General features: G+C 41.1%; 1 long non-coding RNA gene across 1 annotated transcript in view; it reads left to right on the forward strand.

Annotated features, from left to right (window-relative positions):
- The window catches only part of LOC107179557, a 36,786-nt gene that overhangs the window by 3,281 nt on the left and 14,562 nt on the right, over window positions 1–18,943 (forward strand). The window lies entirely within an intron of this gene.

The following is an 18,943-nucleotide window of genomic DNA, read 5'->3' on the forward strand; positions in this document are numbered from 1 at the left end:
TTGAATTTTAAAAAATTAATTAAAAAAAGAAATAAAAGTGGTCGTATGGACTGAAAAAAAAACCTTTTAGCTGTTTCCAACTTAACAGGACTGAAGTAAGGAAAATGAGTTGTAACCATTGTACACATTCAGATTTCCAAATTAGTGTTTATTAATAAATAAATTACAATTAATTAACAAAGTAAGCAAAGCATTATGTTTTTATAATTTGTTTTATAATATTCGATCTTCTACCAATTTAACATTAATATTTATTCATGAATTCATTTATTATTAATTTATAAATAAAAACAAAGTATAAAAACATAACTCTTTGCTTATCTTGTTTCCTCTCGTAAAGTCCACATAGCCAAGAAAATAAAAATTATAGGAAATAGTAATTGATGGAAGGGAAATTTTCAATATGTATAACAAAGAAATAGCTATCAAATATTTAGTGAACTAAAAATGACTAATACATTTTAGAACTTGTTGTATTCACATGGAACCTTTAATAAATGGTCCTGGGTAGAGCCATATTTTCCAAATCTGTCTTCCGACACATCATCAGTCTCATTTCTTCTTACATTCAAAGAACAAAAATTAATTACCAATCTGCTTAGCGGTCCATTAGAAATACTCCACACCCAGATTACAAGGTGACTAATTTGAGATTTCTTTCACTGGGAATTGTAGCTCAAACTAAGTTTCCATGTTGGCTCTGTTCTGGTGTAATAACCTCCAGCAGAGCCAAATCACAAAATACTTACTAACTTCACATGTTAGAATCCACATTCATCTTTGCCTTGTTAACTTTTAAGGAGCTTTTTATTTGTTGTTCCAAGAATGTCAGGTTCTTTGGTTTCCTGCTGTCTTAAATTGCCATATGTCTCTAAAGACATTTGTATGTGTTTATGTGTTTTTAAAAATCAGAATTAGCACCAAGGAGTGATAAATTTGTTTTCTTCGAATTCACCAAGCTTCCTGCTTGGTAGGATTGCAAAGCCATAGTGTGAAACCAGCAGGGCAAATGTTCTCTCTTTTGGCTGATCCAGTGTTACGTAAACTCTGACCTCCCCCCGTCTCATCTGGTTTGCATTAGGTGAGCAGAAGACAGGTTGATTTCACGAGGGGTCCTGGAAGCAAAGGTGTCTATGGAAGGGTAGAGGAGTGAAGAGTGTCAGCCTGAGAGCCGATAAGATCTTTAAGGGATGAGTGAGCAGAATGAACATGAAATAGGCTCTAAAAGAGGAGAAGCTTCCCTGATGTATAAGGCATCCAGGCAGATCTGGTGGGGGGAACGAGGTAACAAAGGGAGGATTGTGCTCTAAGCGAGGGGGTGAAGGTCTATTCTTTGCCTTCCCTTCAGGGGATACCATCTTTCTGGGCAGGATGTGTGCTTGGGGAGTAGATATGTTGCCTAGGCTGGGCCAGCCAGAGAATTTCCTCAGGCATTTTGAACTTAGGACCAGTGAGAATGAGTCTGACTTGTTCTCTGGGGTGAGACTCTGGAGTTGTGTGGTACTGCTTGCTGCTCTGTGGAGAAAATCAGCCTCAGAGAGGAGAGATAGAAGCCAAGATGCAGACATACAGGACAGGGAGAGAGTCTGAACCAAGCTTCTTGGAATGCACTTCTCCTTTTGCATCAATTAATTTGACCCCCACTCTTTCTTAGCTCCTTAGACCAATTCAGATTGGAAGATGTAGTGTTCGTGAAATAACACAAGTCCCAAAATGAACTTTAGAACAGTAAATAAAGCCATCCAGAGAATATGGAGGAATAAGACTTTCCTTTGTTCTGCATTTTTCATGTAGAAGGGTGGACATTAGCTAAAGCTACGGTCTGCTGGTGTTCAGTCTGGTCTTGATTCCCCGCCCTGTTCTCATTCTTCATAGGCTCCTTGAATGAACTTCTTTTCCCTCATGATTTTAGCTCTCACCAATGTGCTTGCTAATGGCTCCTGAATTTTTTTATATTAAATATAATTTATTGTCAAGTTGGTTTCCATACAACATCCAGTGCTCATCCCAACAGGCGCCCTCCTCAATGAATGGCTCCTGAATTTGTAACTCTATTCTTGAATTCGTTCTTGAACTCAAGAGCTGTCTATCTAATTGTGTATTGGACATTTCCTCTTAGTTCTATGGAAACCTCCAAGTCAGTGCATCTAACAAATAACCTCTTCCTGAATTCTTCGTATTCCTTGGGACAGAGAGTGGTATCACTATCTACCTGGGTGCTTAAGCTGGAAACATATGAATGAATCATTTTTGACCCCTACATCTTATCGGTCAGTATGATTTTTCCACAAATCTCATTATTATTCCTCAAATGCATCTCTTTCTCTCCACCTTCACCATTAGGTCCTTAGTCAAGAGCCTTGGTATTGCTTGTGTGGCTTATTTTAATAGCCTCTTCCCTTTTGTCCCAGCCTTGAGTTATTCACCACTTGATATCATTCTTCTTTCTGGAGTTAACTTTCTCAACTGAAGATCTCGTAGCGTCATTTAAAAAAATCTTTCATGACATCCCTCCCCCCCCACCGCTCCCCCCCACCCCATGCCAGCCAAAGATCTGTAAGTTCTTCCATATGGTTTTTCCTCTTCCTCCAACATGATCTTTAGCCAGTCCCTTCCTGCGATTGTACTTCCCAGCCATGTGCGTTTCTCCCCGAATGGGCTGTGCCCTTGCTTGTCTCAGTGAGTAGACTGCTCCTTCTGTAGAGACTGATTGCACAGCTTACTCCGCATGGCTTCCCTGTTCAGCCCAGCCACTCCCCTCTTCAGAAAGGCTTTCTTAACCTTTCTACTCTGTGGATAGTTCTGCTACAACACTTATCACAGCCTCTTGCTATCATCTGCTTACTCCCCTGTCTTCCCAAATGTGTTGTGAAACTCCTTGAAGCTAAAACAAGCACCTGGATATCTAATGAGTAAACAAATAGAGTCTTTTATCCAACCGATGAATTCAAAGGTGAACACAGCCATGAACCATTTACCAATTACTCTGCTCGGAGTTTACACTCTGGGCGGCATCACTTCTACAGCAATAAATAAGAAAAATGAAGGTGGCAGTGGTATGTTAGTATTGTTAAAAGCCTGCAAAGGAGGAGCCTCCTGCCATTATCTGCCCACTTCTAGCAGAACAGATTGGTGGGTGAGAATATGAAATATGGTAACTTGAACTGGCATAAGTGAGGGTGGGAGAAAGGCAGTCATTTCATTCTGATAGAGGAAAACCTACATAGAGACTCTGCTCCACTGTTAACTTTAAAAAAAAAATTTTTTTTAATGTTTATTTGTTTTTGGGAGAGACAGAGACAGAGGGTAAGTGGGGGAGGGGTAGAGAGAGAGAGAGAGAGAGAGAAGAATCTGAAGCAGGCTCCGGGCTCCATGCTGTCAGCACAGAGCCTGACACGGGGCTCAAACCCATGAACCATGAGATCATGACCTGGGCCACCCAGGTGCCCCTCCACTGTTAGCTTTTTAAACGGCTCTAATGAACATTGGCAGGTATCTGAATGAATAACCTTGAGAGCTTTTGATTGCCCAACAAGAGACTGGAAAAGGCCTTTCTAGAAGCAAGAGAGAAGAGGAGCTATGTGGGATCCTATGAAGGCTCAAACAGAAGCGTAGATACCAGCGTCCAACTCAAAGGAGTTGGCCAGGTAGTTGTTTTCAGTCTGTTTCCTCTTGTTGGCTCTGTTGAGGATTTTTCTGTCTTGGTAACATTTCGCAAAAGAGCATTTGCCTTTCTTTGTAGGTCAACTAAAGTGGTTGTGGGATTTTTGCTCCTTTTCTCCTGGGACCCCAAGCCAGCTGCACTACCTGTCGGAGATCCCATGGTCTTTACCCTCCACAAAGGGGAGCTAGAGACACGTTTGAGGGACATAAAACAAGGGATCTATCCTACCATCAAACAGAAAATTCCAGGAACATTTGTTTAATACCAACTCAGAAGTTGCTTCAGAATCTCCATAAGAAAGGGGATTGGGGGCACAATTTGTTAGTAAAGGGGAGTGGAAAGGGGTTGAAGGAGACATGGAGATTATGGATTGGTAGGGTCAAGCTAAATCCCTCCAGAGCCCCCTGTTTGTGTTACTATGGTAATGGTTCTCTCACTAAATCGTGCTGGACATTGTGGGAAATTAGAACAGCAAACAAAGCAAACCACTTGATTAAAATGAACCCTGCCCTGAAGGAAATTGGAGTCCAGCCGGGAGAGACAGAAAAACTAACAGGTTTAAGAGACTATTAAATCAGGAGTGCCTGGCTGGCTCAATCCGGAGAGCATGCGACTCTGATCTCCGAGTTGTGAGTTCAAGCTCCATGTTGGGTATGGAGCCTACTTAAAAAAAAAAAAAAAAAAAAACTAAGAAAAAAATTAAAAATAAAAAGACACTATTAATCAACCCAAAACAGTTTTCTGGAGACCAGTCTGTGCAACTGATTGACCAGGAGTTCTGGTTTTGCCGACACCGTTAATCCTTCCTGGTCCCAGGTGCCATTTGATATCACTTGGTGGTCATTGTGTCTGCTCTGTGGTTAAACATCAGTAGGGATGATTCTGGGTTGTGGGCATGGCTGGGCTTTCAGGGCAGCAGTGGGGATTCCAGAAATCTCTGGGTCACTGAATGCCCCTTTCTTCAGCCCAGTGTGGGGAAACTGGGCTGAGAGATTACTGGGGATATGGACACCCTCCCGTCACATCCCTATTTCCTGAAACAGGGTTTTACAGTCTCTCCAACCAGTCTTACCTCCTCATCTCATGTGTTTTCCTCTCAGAAAATGAGAGCTTTGCTTGTTTTGCTCTGTTTGAGACCTGAGATTGGGCACAGATGAAGACACTTGCCAATTTTCAATTGCATTATATCTGAATTTACATTATCCTGGGGCATGATTATCAAGGGAATTTTCTATAATAATGTTCTCTTTGAGTTGAAAGAAATCAGAGTACTGCCCTGAGGAGAAAGAATTAATATATAATTATTGTATAAGGTGGATGTATGAGGATAATAATACCCAAGGATCATTGATTCTTTACTATATGCCAGGCATCGTTTTCAATTATTTATTTGTGTTATCTCATTTATTCCTCACAGTGGCCCAGGGAAGACTGCCCTATTATTATCTCCACTTTAGGATGTGGAGATTTGGGTATAGAAAGGTAAAGGAATTTGCCCAAGAGCACGTAGCTACTCAGTGGCAAAGTTGGAGGCGGAAACTCAGCCAGTCTTACTCTGGATGCCATGTTTTTAACCACAATGTTATTTTGAAGTGAAGAAGTATAGGTTGTCTTTTGTTTGGTGATGGGGAGGGGGTTGCTGTAAAACTAGCTCAGATTCACAGCTTAACCCAACTTCAAAGCTGGATGGTAATAACTAAAATCTGAGTAGCTAGCTTTGTTATAAATGAGAAGAGTGCCATTGGGGTAGGAAAACCCTGCAGACACTTGGAAGTTTGATTTCTCATTTCCAAAAAAATTCCAATTTGATTTTTAAATATTTATTTTATTTTTGAGACAGAGAGAGACAGAGCATGAGCGGGGGAGGGGCAGAGAGCAAGAGACACACACACACACACACACACACAGACACACACACACACACACACACAGAATCCGAACCAGGCTCCAGGCTCCGAGCCATCAGCACAGAGCCCAATGCGGGGCTCGAACTCGTCAACCGCAAGATCATGATCTGAGGACTGAGCCACCCAGGTGTCCCCCGATTTGATTTTCCAACCTAGCCTCTTCTGTCTTCACAGAAGCATTTTGCAACTTTACTTGTTTTTTCTTTCCTTAAAAATTTCAGTTTTTCTCTCTTCATTTTTTCTTCTTTCCAAAATTTGGGTATGCCCATGACTACTGCATCATGGGGGAAAATCAGAGTGAACTACCTTTGGCTGCACCTGCTTCCTCAAGGTTTTTATTTTATTTAAAAAAAATTTTTTGTTTTTTATTTCCGAGAGAGAGAGAGAGAGAGGGAGAGACAGCATGTGAGTGGGGGAGAAGAGTAGAAGAAGGGAGAGAGAGAATCCCAAGCAGTCTCCATGCTCAGCATGGAGCAGACTAGGGGTTTGACCCCATAACCTTGGGATTATGACCTGAGCCCAAATCAAGAGTTGGTGGCTCAACCGACTGAGCCACCCAGGCCCCCCTCCAATAGCTTTTTAGAAAGACTTATTTCTTCCTTCAAATTCCACTGCCTCAAGATTTGTCTCCCCAAGCTCCAGGTAATCTCTTTTTGAAGTTCAAAGGCATCTGTCATTTTCATTGCTTCTGGCTCTTTTAGCTTCTGTGTTACCGCGAGATCCAGCTCTTCCGCTTCTCTTTTTCTTTTTTTCGCCTCTCATCTTCCTCCTACCCACTCACTGTGGGCTTGTCCAGGATGTATTTCTGAGAACATTGCTACTCTTTTGATGCATCCTTCCCTTTGAAAAGGTCATCCGTTTTCAAAGTTTCCCCTTTCCCTTTCACACAGGTTACTCTGTATCTATCTCTGTCTTAGTAATTTCCTCTTGCCCAAATGTACTTACTTCCAAGCGCTTCCGGGAAATTTCCACCTAAGCATCCTACCGCCACCATTTGGCTCAAAGTGAACAAGATTTGGTTCATAATCAATATTTCCCACGTGAGTTCTCCTGAGAACAGTAAATAGAACACACTTATGCAGCATGTACAGTAAGCCTGGAACCATTCCAATTATCCTCTTTATTTCACAAGATGAAGGAGCTCAGCCCAGGGATGCAAAGCATTGTGCCCCCAGTTGACATGGCGCAGCTACCAAGTGGAGAAGCCAAGGTTCACCCTAGGCAGTTCTGAGAATCTTTACTCCCAGCCAGCCCTTGATATTTCTATGCCATGTTTTCTGATTTCCCACAGTCAAAATTGTATTCATCAATGTTCCTTTTCTTCCAGTCCAATTCACAGCTTTTTACTTTTCTTTCAAGATGTTCTTGTGGTCTGTATAAGTCAGGCTCTGCAAAGGCACAAATGGCCCATTCAAAACCAAACAGACAAAACCCAGTGGTATGGTTAAGGAAGCCAGCAAGGGCTGGGGGACCTCCCTGGGGCTCACACATTGGTAAACAATGCTATGGGAGTCCAGAGAAAGCTGGGTCTATGGAAGTAGGACCACCTACCAGTAAGGTATGGGGAGATGGCAGGGAGGGGAGTGGAGAGAACAAATACCCCAACTCTCTCTCCTCATGGCTTCTACTTGTGCTTCATTACCTCACGCCTGGATCATTGTTGCTCCCTCCTCAGTGATCTAACTTCGTTTCTCTCCACTTTGTCGTGCTGCCCTACCACTAGACCCGTCTCTCTAAGGTGCCACATTCACTGTGTGATTTTTCTTCTCACAACCTTCAAAGGCTTGTCATTGCTTGCCAGTCTATTATGGACAGTGCTCCAAATCCTGAGTCTAATCCCTCTTTCAAATGTTGTGTTCTGTTACTCTCCTAGCACTTGGCTCCAATTGGCTTCCTCATTGCTGCCCCCCTTTCTATAAACACACCCCTCTTATACCTGCATCCCGTGCTGTGGCTCATATCCTTCCTTAGGCCTGAAATGCCTTCCTCGGTCTTCTATCCAAATGCTATATATCCTTCAAGACTCATCTCTCTGTAAACATTTCTCAGACCGCTCCTATATACATGGGTCCTTCTATCTTTCCAAGTTTCCGCTGAATTGTGGAAAACACCTTACCAGTTAAGTCTTTTCTAGATGTTTTGTAAACATGTGCCTCGTCTCTCCTAACTGATGGGTAAAGATCCCCAAATCAAGAATATGGCCAATGGTTCATCAGTGTGACTCTTATTTTCTACGCTATAATAGTTTGAAGGGGTACAGTTAAAACAGTGTGGGGATGGTTAACATGCCAACAAAAAGTAACTTATGCTCTAAGCCCCTTGCTGTACAATCAGGGTGACCCCGGCTTTTAAGTCCCTCCCTCTCCCGGCAGGGTCCCCAGTGATCCCCTTTGCTGCTAGAAGCACTTGAGATTAAGTGCCCGGGGGTATCTCTGCTGTGTCCACTCTTTGCTTTTGGAGGCTGCAGGCCTACAGACCAATAAAATCGATCCGTGCTCTGTATGCATCCTTCAGCTTTCCTTCTGGAGACCGTTCGTTTCACACGGTTGTCATTCTTCTTTATCCTTTTTGGTATAAACCATCCTGTTTGCCAGCAGTTGCCTGTTGGGATAGGATTATTTATTTGGTTCATACACTGAGAGAACTCCAATATACTGACCCCTAGCTAGTATTTCTGACCAAAATTGGTCCATATCAACTTTTCCATCATGTAGGTCAATGCCTGGAAGATGATCTTCACTTCTGTTCTTTGCTCAGGAAATCTCAGTGCTGGAGTTTTCTGTGAGCTCTTCTCAGACAAGAGCCCTCCTTGGAACACTGTGACATGCTAGGACATGAGTTCCCTTAATGACCATTAACAATTTATTCTCAAAGGACCCTAACATCCATCTGTCATCTACTGTGATATCTACAATATTGATTTTTTTCTCTTTGCTTTTCCAATCTCATACTGTAAGGCTCTAGGATTTCCTTTACCACTTCTAGGAAAGCTTAAAACTCGACCTTTTAATAGTTAAGTAGAAACAGCATAAGTTAGTGAATATAAATGGACTTCTTCCATTGGTCATTTGGATGGATTCTCTGACCTTATCTCTAGAAGGTTTTCTTATCTTAAATTTTTTTTCTATCCTCTTTCAATGAATGAATCCCCAAGATGATAGGTTCTTTGATAGCTTAATCAGAACTAGAGTAATTTAAAAAAACAATCCTAAGAAAAGCCAAAGTATTTCAGAGGGAGGAAGAATTTGTGTAGTGAAATATTTTCACAAGGGATATATTGGGTTCTTCCGAGTGACATATGTACAGTTAAAAAAAAAAAAATTCGGGGCGCCTGGGTGGCGCAGTCGGTTAAGCGTCCGACTTCAGCCAGGTCACGATCTCGCGGTCTGTGAGTTCGAGCCCCGCGTCAGGCTCTGGGCTGATGGCTCGGAGCCTGGAGCCTGTTTCAGATTCTGTGTCTCCCTCTCTCTCTGCCCCTCCCCCGTTCATGCTCTGTCTTTCTCTGTCCCAAAAATAAATAAAAAACGTTGAAAAAAAATTTAAAAAAAAAAAAAAAAGAAGAAAAAAAAAATTCGTTGCGCCCATTACTTTTGGAGCAAAGAAATGCAACTTTTCTAATCTACTGTGGTTTGTAATTAGGTGATGAAAAGCAGTCTTCTCCAGATTCAGCAGCTGTTAGCTATCTAGATGTTTCTTTCTATCAAGTAAAAGCTATATTGCTTTTTTAGAGATGATCACAGAAATGAAAAACATCACCAGACTAGCTAAATCAAGACAGAGGGAAGGGGTGGGGAGGAGAATCATTTAAAAAAGCAATTGTGTCCATACAGGACATTCCTTCTGAAGATTTTGACATCCTGAGGAACTTCTCTGTCTACCTCACCTCTTATAAAATCATGCGATGTGAAAGGGAAGCCAGAGCTAGATGGGAACAGAAGAGGAGGTCTGGGCCATTTCCTTTGGTAAACACAAAGACCTTCTTTTGCTAGAAAAAACCCAGAAGCTGAACTTGGTGGGTTTGAGGGCTCGCAAATGCAACCAGCTGAAACTTTGTAAACATTTAGCATAAAACTCATTTTTAATCTCATAAACTTAATTTTTTCCCCTAGCATATGGGATGCATAAAAAGGAAATAAAACTTTAGTAAATTGAGCCTTACTTGTGCTTTATAAAAAAGAAATTGAATTGCTCTAATGGCAGCTGCAGCTGGCATTCAGCTTCCAAAAACCAGTGTAAATCTAGTTTTTAGTGCTTGATTTAGTAAACACTCAGCTGCAAACAGGCTTCAAAAACAACTCTGAATGCAGGGTTTTCCGTAAAGGCAGTTATGTAACCTCTGTGTGTTATGCCTTTAAAATATGTGAAGTCTAGCAGAAACCCTGATTGAGATATCTTACAATTATCCTTTGCTCTATATTTAAATCTGCATAGAGTTTGCTACCCATTGCACACAGAGCTCGCACAAATGGATTCTAATAGGCTGCATGCAAATCTAAATGGATGTGTTGTGGTCATTCATGCTATAAAAAAAGTAGAGTCCACCTCGGATGCCAGAGTTGAGTTTGACCCGTTGTTTGGTTATCTTATCTCCAAGTGATAGTCGCAGCCTGTGTTTGATTCTGCCCTGCTCTGGGCCTTGTCAGACTCCCGCACATTGAGGACCCAGAAGAAACCCCGTTTCGCATTCTGTTTAGCAAAGGCTGCACGTGCCCAGCTTGCAATGTTTGCTAAAAATAGAGAGAAAATCTTGTCCCTGACAAACAAGATGAAACGTCCAACTGCTTTAGAATCGACGCACAAATAACTGTTAGGTTTCTAAATGCCAGTTTAGCTTAAATCTTTCTTAGTGAACTGGGTTTAGTGGAGATTTTTGTGTTTCGGTTGTTGGCTTTCCAATCACTATATATTCACCGGTAGACAAAAGGAGGGTGGGCACCTCATGGCGTTTCTGCTCAGGGAATCTTTTCTAATAATTCTGGCTCGGATGGGCAAGGTTAGTCCTGGGAACAATTTGGAATTAGGATAAATTGGTGCCTCTTTCTTCCTCCCTTAACTGCCTTACAGTATCTCAGGCTTATTTTTAGCTGGTTGCCAACCACCCCTGTCTGAGGATTGCTCTACTTCTCCGGGGCATTTCCAATTTTAAAAGAGACCCTCGAATGTGGAAGAATCCCAAGACCCCAAATTTGTGTTGTTTGCAAGCCAGGATCTGGGGTTAATCTTCTGGGCAGAGGGCAGATTGTTCTAAGGCTGGCTCTCGGCAGAGTGGCTGGGCTTTAGAGAAGGAAATTCACATACACCCTCTTTCTTTTTCCCACCATCTGGTCTTTTGGCTGCCAGCGACTGGAGCTATTAAACAAATGGAGACTTTATGAAATTTGAAAACAAGACTGCTGCACAGCGTGGTAGGTGGAGAGAGTCACGAGTTGATGGTTCTACTCATGGCTCTGCTGTTGCCAGCTGAGTGACCTTAGGGAAGTCACTCAAACTCTCTGAGCTTCTGTCCTTCCTACCTTTCAGGACTGTGGCAGGGCTGAATACAGACATGAGAAAGCGGTTTGAAAAGTCCAGAGTACTACACAATTCTGAGGGACTTTGATTATTCAAGGCAGTGAGGCTTACGTACACAGCGAGGAGTATCTTCTTATTCCCCAAGAAAGGGTAAGCATAGCCTGTACCATCGTGTTTTAGAGAAATTATGTGAGCATGTAGTAGATCCTGTTATGCCTGTGGCTGACCTTTCTGGAGAAGATCTGATCCCTGACTGCTGAAACAATTAAAAAGGATAAAAGTGCTTCTGAAGTCACATGAAAATATTAAGGTGAAAACAGATGAGCTATTCTGGATGTAATCTATATTATACCTCTCTCCAGCCAGGAGAGATATTCAAATAATATTATAATATTATAAAATATAATATAATATAATATAATATAATATAATATAATATAATATAATATATAATATTTCTTTCTTTTTCTTTCTTTTTTTTACATACATCTTTTAATGTTTTATTTATTTTTGAGGTGGGGAGAGGGACAGAGAAAAAGGGAGACAGAGGATCCGAAGTGGGCTCTGTGCTGACAGCAGAGAGACCTGACGTGGGGCTGGAACTCACGAACCGCTAGATCATGACCTGAGCTGAAGTCGGACACTCAACTGACTGAGCCACCCAGGCACCCCTTAGCTTCTTTTTAATATTCAAAATTAGTCGCCTGAAAGGCTACCTGTTTATGTTAGAAATCCAGAATTTATTTTTATTTTTATTTTTGAATTAAAAATCAGTAATTTATAGGCATATAGTTTAAACAGTTGAATAGTTTTATGGTTTGCTTCCCTCCCTCTCTGTTTGTAACTTTTTTTTTTTTTTTGAGACTCTTAAATACACAGAACAAACTGAGGGTTCATGACAGGGGCGGGGGAGAGGGGAAAATAGGTGATGGACGTTGAGGAAGGCACTTGTTAGGATGAGCACTGGGTGTTGCATGTAAACGATGAGTCACGGGAATCTACCCCCCAAACCAAGAGCACACTGTATACACTGTATGTTAGCCAAATTGACAACAAATTACATTAAAAATAAAATTAAGATTAAAATAAAATAAAATAAAATAAAAAACAAAAAAGCAACAAAACAAAACAAAACAAACCCCAAAGTTGAATAGTAATAAAAGAGCCATTACGAAATTTAGTTTCCTGACTTTCCCCTTCTCACTTCCCTTGTCCCCTTCCTCAAAGGCAACAGCTTTCAACCCTTTTAAAAGCTCCTCCTGACCTTTACAACTTTCCCAAGTTCTAAGAACGATGCATATATTGCTATCTCTTTAATTGTCAATTTTAGCATGGAAGATGGAGCTAACTCTTTATTTGGATGTCATTTTGCTTCCTTTCTCACCTTCGCAGTATAATCCTATTACAATTTGGGTTAAATTAGTATTAGGATTATCCTAATATTCTTTATAACTGAGCATTGTCACATACCATGATTATTCTTCCTTCCTTTGTTTATATTTTTCATAAGAGTTAGAAATGCTGGTCTTTTCATTCACTGAGTTTTCTTTGTATGTTTTAAATTATTTCCATTTCTTCTAATGGCCTTTTAGTAAAACTCTCCACTAAGGTCAATCACAACAGCTAACCTCTCAGTTCCTGTATGTATTTTCTGAGACACTGCTCCTTCGCTCCTGCAATCTGGCTGGACTGTGGTCACCTTTGGATTACTTTTACTCCCATTCCAGGCCTGGGTGGCCTTTCTGATCTCATATCTTGCTCTTCCTCCCCTCCCTTTCCTTTTTTATTAAAGAACATTCTCCAGGAGTTTCATCTAGTAGATGTTATAGTAGCAAAGGGAATCAGGATAGCAGTCTTGGCCATGCCAGTCTCTGCCTCTCTCTGCTTCATTCATACTTTACACTTGTGCCCAGTTATCATTAGAAATCTCTCTACCATCGGGGCACCTGGGCGGCTTATTTGGTTAAGCGTCCGACTCTTGGTTTCGGCTCAGGCCATGATCTCATGGTTCGGGAGTTCGAGCCCTGTGTCGAGCTCCATGCTGATGTTGAGGAACCTGCTTGGGATTCTGTCTCCCTGTCTCTATGGCCTTCTCAAAAGTAAAGAACCTTTAAAAAAAGAAAAGAAAAGAAAAGAAGAGAAAAGAAAAGAAAAGTAGAGAAAAGAAAAGAGAAAAGAGAAAAGAAATCTCTCTACCATCATCTTGAAATTTGTCCTTTTTCTTTCTCCTGTTTTGTTTTTGTTTTTGAGAGAGAGGGCACAAGTGAGTGAGAGGCAGAGAAAGGAAGAGAGAGAGAGAGAGAGAGAGAGAGAGAGAAGCAAGGCTCACCTGAAGTGGGGCTAGAGCTCACCTGATTTGGGACTTGGACTCATGAACTGTGAGATCATGACCTGAACCAAAGATAGATGCTTCACCGACTGAGCCACCCAGATGCGCTCTCCTGTTTTGAATTGACTCTTTCTCCTATCATATATATTCTTCCTCTGTGTACTCCTTCACACGGGTGAGGGCATCTTCAATTGTTTCCTGAGCAAGTGTGTATTTCAAATTTTTTGAAATCTTAGATTTCTAAAACTGTTCTAATTTTACCTCATCTATAATTTATGTCTGAGTATGGAATTCTAAGTTGGAAGTTATTTTCCTTCAGAAGTTTGAAGGCCTTGCTCCATGGTCTTCTGGAATTCGATGTTGGTATTGGGAAGAACAGAGTCATGCAGTGGCTTTTCTTAGTCCACAGTGTTCTGAACTGATATGCCTTGCAGTCTGTTTCTGCCCCTATGCTGGGTACTTAGTGGGCCCCTCAGTCTGGAAACTGATGTCTTTAGTTCTAGAAAATTTTGCTTCTAATGTCCTCTCCTCTGTTTTCTCTGTTCTTTTTGTTCATCTGATTGTTCTGATGTTGGAGTTCCTGGAATTGTTTTCTAATTGTCTTGTGTCTCTAGGTGTCCTCCTTTTTATCTTTCCCCTGTTTTCTAACTCGTTTAGCTTTTTTTTCTTTCTGTTTTTATGTTTTTAGTTCTCAAGAATGCTTGTTGTTCTCCCAATACCCCTTTCCACAGGATTCTGTTCTTGCTTCAGGAACTCATCATCTTTTCTTGTGCTTCTGAGGATACGAGTTGCACTTTTGGTTCTTGGATGGTTTCAGTTGCTCTTTTCTGTTTGCTCTGATCTTTATCTTCCACATTCGAGGGTTTTCTCATATGTCTGCCCTTGTTTATGTGCTTGTGATCAAGATGCGGGAACTAAAACTCTGATTGGAATCTCTGCAAATGTGTTTGGGGCTTGTCAACTTTGAGCACAACTGTGGGATCATCTTCTCTTGGGTCATTTGTAGGGGAGCTCTCATTTTAAAAGTTTTCTCCTTTTCTTATGTACTATGTTGCTAGTCATAATGATTTTTCTGCTGAAATTTCTAGCTCTACATAGCAGCTTGCACTGCAGTATCTTATTATAATGCTGTGCCTTTGAATAACTTTTGTTCTTAACTAAGACACTGTGAATCTTGGGGCACCTGGGTAGCTCAGTTGGTTAAGTGTTTGACTTCAGGTCAGGTCATGATCTCACAGTTCGTGGGTTCAAGCCCTGTGTCAGGTACTATGCTGACAGCTAGGGGCTATGAGTCTGCTTCAGATTCTGTATCTCCCTTTCTCTCTGTCCCCCCCAGCCTCACGAACTGTGAGATCATGACCTGAGCCAAAATTGAGAGTTGGACTCTTAATTGACTGAGCCACTCAGGTGCCCCTGTGTCCATTTTTAAAATTAAAAATTCTGGAATGGATATCCTCAGGAGGGTGCTATATATATATGTGTATATATATATATATATATATATATATATATATATATATTCATTTTTCTATACAAGGTAAAATGAAAAAGTGAGATGACCAGGATCCTTAAAACACTCTTATTTTAATTAAATTGGTCTACTTTGAAAAAATTGGTCATCTATACTCGAGACCAATACAAATTGTAGTTTTGACAATTGTCTCAAAATGTTTCTCCCTAACGTATCACACATTCTTGTTTTCATTTATTTTTAATTATATAAGTAATACATAGTTTTTTTGTAAAAATCTATACAGATACAGCAAAACTACTGACAACACCAGTCCCCTTAAAAACAAACAAGCTCCACTGGTTTTCACAACAGTAAATGAAACTACCGGATATAGACCTACCACAATTTAACCATCTTTCAAATTATGGACATACAAAACACTTTAAAATTTTTCACTTTGCAAGTAAGATGCCAGTTAAAATCCTTATACATGTTTGTTATGTACATGTATGACTTTGTCTCTAAAACAGGTAACAAGAGTGGAGTTGCAGGGCCAAATCGTATGCACAAGTAAAGCTGTAATAAAATGCTGCACAGTAACCTTCCAAGGAGTTTTACAAATCCCTACTCCTACAATAATATATGAAAATAGTCATCTCCTCACACCTTTGCTAATATTGGTATCAGCCTAAAATAATTTTTGCCAATTTGATGGGTGAAAAATGCCATTTTAAATCATATATATTTAAAACATTTTTTTAAGTTTATTTATTTTTGAGAGAGAAAGCATGAGTCAGGGAGGAGCAGAGAGAGAGAGAGAGGGAGACAGAGAATCCCAAGCAGGCTTTGCACGGCACAGAGCCCAACGCAGAGCTCAAACCCATGAACTGTGAGATCATGACCTGAGCTAAAGTCAGATGCTTAACAGACTGAGCCACCCAAGTGCCCCTAAATCATATTTTAAATTAATAATGAAATTGAATGATTTTCTAACTTCAACATCCCATCCATAGCTATTACTAATTTTCTATTGGGGTCCTTATAGACTGTAGCTTATTTTACACATATTTTTGTATGGGTATGAAGATGAGTGCATCCATATAAGCAATTCCTATTCTTTTCTATATGTTGCAATTTTTTTTTCCTAGTTTATTGTGTGATTTTTAACTTTGTTTATGTGGTCTCCTCTTGTGTGGTTTCAAAAGTTTTATGTAGTACAATTTAAAAATGTGTGAGTGAGTGTGTGTGTGTGTGTGTGTGTGTGTGTATGAATGCATTGTTTAGTGCAAGATAATAAGCACATTTTCCTTGAATTTTTTAGCTTTATTGAGATGTAAATCACATATCATGCAATTCTCCTATATACAGTATACCATTCACTGGTTCTCAGTATACTCGCAGAATGGTGTATCCATTACCATAACCAGTTTTAGAACATTTTCATCAGCCCAAAAAGAAACACTGTAGCCATTTGTAGTCACTCTTCATTTTCCTTCAACACGCCATTTTCCCCCCACCCTAAGTAAGCCCTAGTTTGTTTTTTGTTTCTGTAGCGTTACCTATTCTGAGCATATATAAATGCAGTCATGTTATATGTGGTCTTTCGTGACTTGCTTCTTTCATTTAACATAATGTTCTCAAGTTCTCTCCACGTTGTAACTTTATGTTTTTAGAAGTAGATCTTAAACCCATCTGGAATGTATTGATTTGTATAAATTGGGTAAATAATCATATATAAGTTATTAATCTTTTTAAAAATCATAGCCAGTTGTAATAATATTATTTAAGATTTGGTCCATCCTTTTCTTCTTCTTTTTAAAAAACTTTTTTAAGTATTCATTTAGTATTTTTGAGAGACAGAAAGAGACAGAGGGCAAGCAGGGGAGGAGCAGGGAAAGAGGGAAACACAGAGCACCTGAAGCAGGCTCCAGGCCATGAGGTGTCAGCAGAGAGCCCTATGCAGGGCTCGAACCCACAAACCGTGAGATCACGACCTGAGCTCAAGTCGGATGTTTAACCGACTGAGCCACGCAGGCACCTTCCATCCTTTTCTCACCAATTAGAGCGTCTTACTAATTAAAATGCCTTGGGATGCCTGGGTGGCTCAGCTGATCAAGTGTCTGACCCTTGATTTTGGCTCAGGTCATGATCCCAGGGTCATTGGATCAAGCCTTGTGTGGGGCTCTGTGCTGAGCACAGAACTGGCTTAAGGTTCTCTTTCTCTCTCTGCTCCTCCCCCACTCACACTTTCTCAAATAAAATAAAATAAAATAAGTCTCCCCATCCATAAGTATGGACCAATTTCTGAACTCTGTTTTAAGGACTTGAAGGCGTTAAGGACTGTAGCTTTACAGTATAGTTTTGCTACCTTGTAAGGAAGTCTTCCCTCATTTTCCTTTTCCTAAAATTTTCTTGGCTATTCTTCCGCACTTTCCCTTCCCTTGAAATTTTGGTATCAGCCTGTTGCATTTCATCAAAATACTGCTGAAACTGTGATTAGAATTTCATTGAGATAGTAGACCAATTTTTGAAGAAATTTCATCTTTATAAGACTGGGTTTTCCTATATTTTTATCCAGTTCACAGCCATATTTTTTTTATTCGCTAGATGGACTGTAGATGTTCCACCTGGAATCAGCATTTTAAACTGATGTATAGGAAGGTCACTTGCTGTGGTAGGAGCTGCAGAGGGAGGCATAGGGTTTGATGAAAAGGTAATGAGATCTGCTTCGATGCATTCTGCCTGGAAATGTTGGTGAGAAATGACACACATGCCGAATGTTGCGCCATTCGTTTTGGTGACTTTTTAAGAAAGGCAATAGGAAGGCAGGTGATACATGATGTCTTCTGAAGGAGAATATGGTGTTTGGACCAAAAATGTCTGAAACAATTAGACTTGAAAAGGGCAGAGCTTCAAACCTATAGTGGCAATTTGTTTTCAAAAAATTTTTAAATGTTTTTATTTATTTTTGAGACAGAGAGAGACAGAGCATGCACAGGGGAAGGGCAGAGAGAGAGGGAGACACAGAATCTGAAGCAGGCCCCAGGCTCCCAGCTGTCGCACAGAGCCCGACGCGGGGCTCGAACTCACGAACCCGTGAGATCATGACCTGAGCTAAAGTCGGATGCTTAACCGACTGAGCCACCCAGGTGCCCCACAAATTTCTTTTTTAATAAAGGGGAAACAAAGCACAATTAACTGTCTTTGCTCATGTTGAGAGGCTCCCGGGATAAATAATTCTTGAAGTCATGGCTGGCCATGCTCTCTAGAGCCTTCCTTTCTCCAAGGTCTGATTGCAATTGTATCCTTCCATTGTCTCAGGTTTCAGCACCGCCCGTGGTAACCTGAATTTCCTAGGCAGCCTAAGTGGTTAAAGTGAAGGGAGGATAACAGGGCCCACTCTCTCTGTACACACAAACTCTTATAAAACACCTACGTTCTCAGTATGAGGTCCCCCAATACTTCAGGAAACCCCCAGGGGGCATCGTGGTGTATTTCCAAGGACGGCATCGCAGAGCCTGACATCTCTCCCTCTCCTGCTGAGTCTCTGCCATGCTGATCTGATGCGGTGTTCTCCGATGCCCACTGGAGATCTTTGGTGACTCATGGCCACTTCCCATTTTGTGAGCAGGACAGGGTCACGCTGCCTTTCAGTTGAGCCACACTGACTTTCAACGTGCTGAGTCAAAGATGCTGCAGCATGGGGCACCTGGGTGGCTCAGTCGGTTGAGCGTCGACTGCACCTCAGGTCATGATCTCACGGGTTCATGGGTTCGAGCCCTGTGTGGGGCTCCGTGCTGACAGCTCAGAGCCTGGAGCCTGCTTCGGATCTGTGTCTCCCTCTCTTTCTCTCTGCCCTTCCCCTGATGGCCCCGTCTACCTCTTTCTCTCAAAAATAAACATTGAAAAAATTAAAAAAAAAAAAAAAAAAAGATGCTGCAGCAGGAGCACAGATGCCCTGCTGGATTCTCTACCAAAGTGGGGAGACTCTTCCTCTTTCTCTACCATCATGTAACGTCGATACCTCGTCAGAGGAGGGCCGTCCAGGGCTCTCAGCAAACACCTGTCTGTGTGGGGTT

Source organism: Panthera tigris, chromosome B4, assembly GCF_018350195.1.
Source record: "Panthera tigris isolate Pti1 chromosome B4, P.tigris_Pti1_mat1.1, whole genome shotgun sequence".
Taxonomy (NCBI): Eukaryota; Metazoa; Chordata; class Mammalia; order Carnivora; family Felidae; genus Panthera; species Panthera tigris.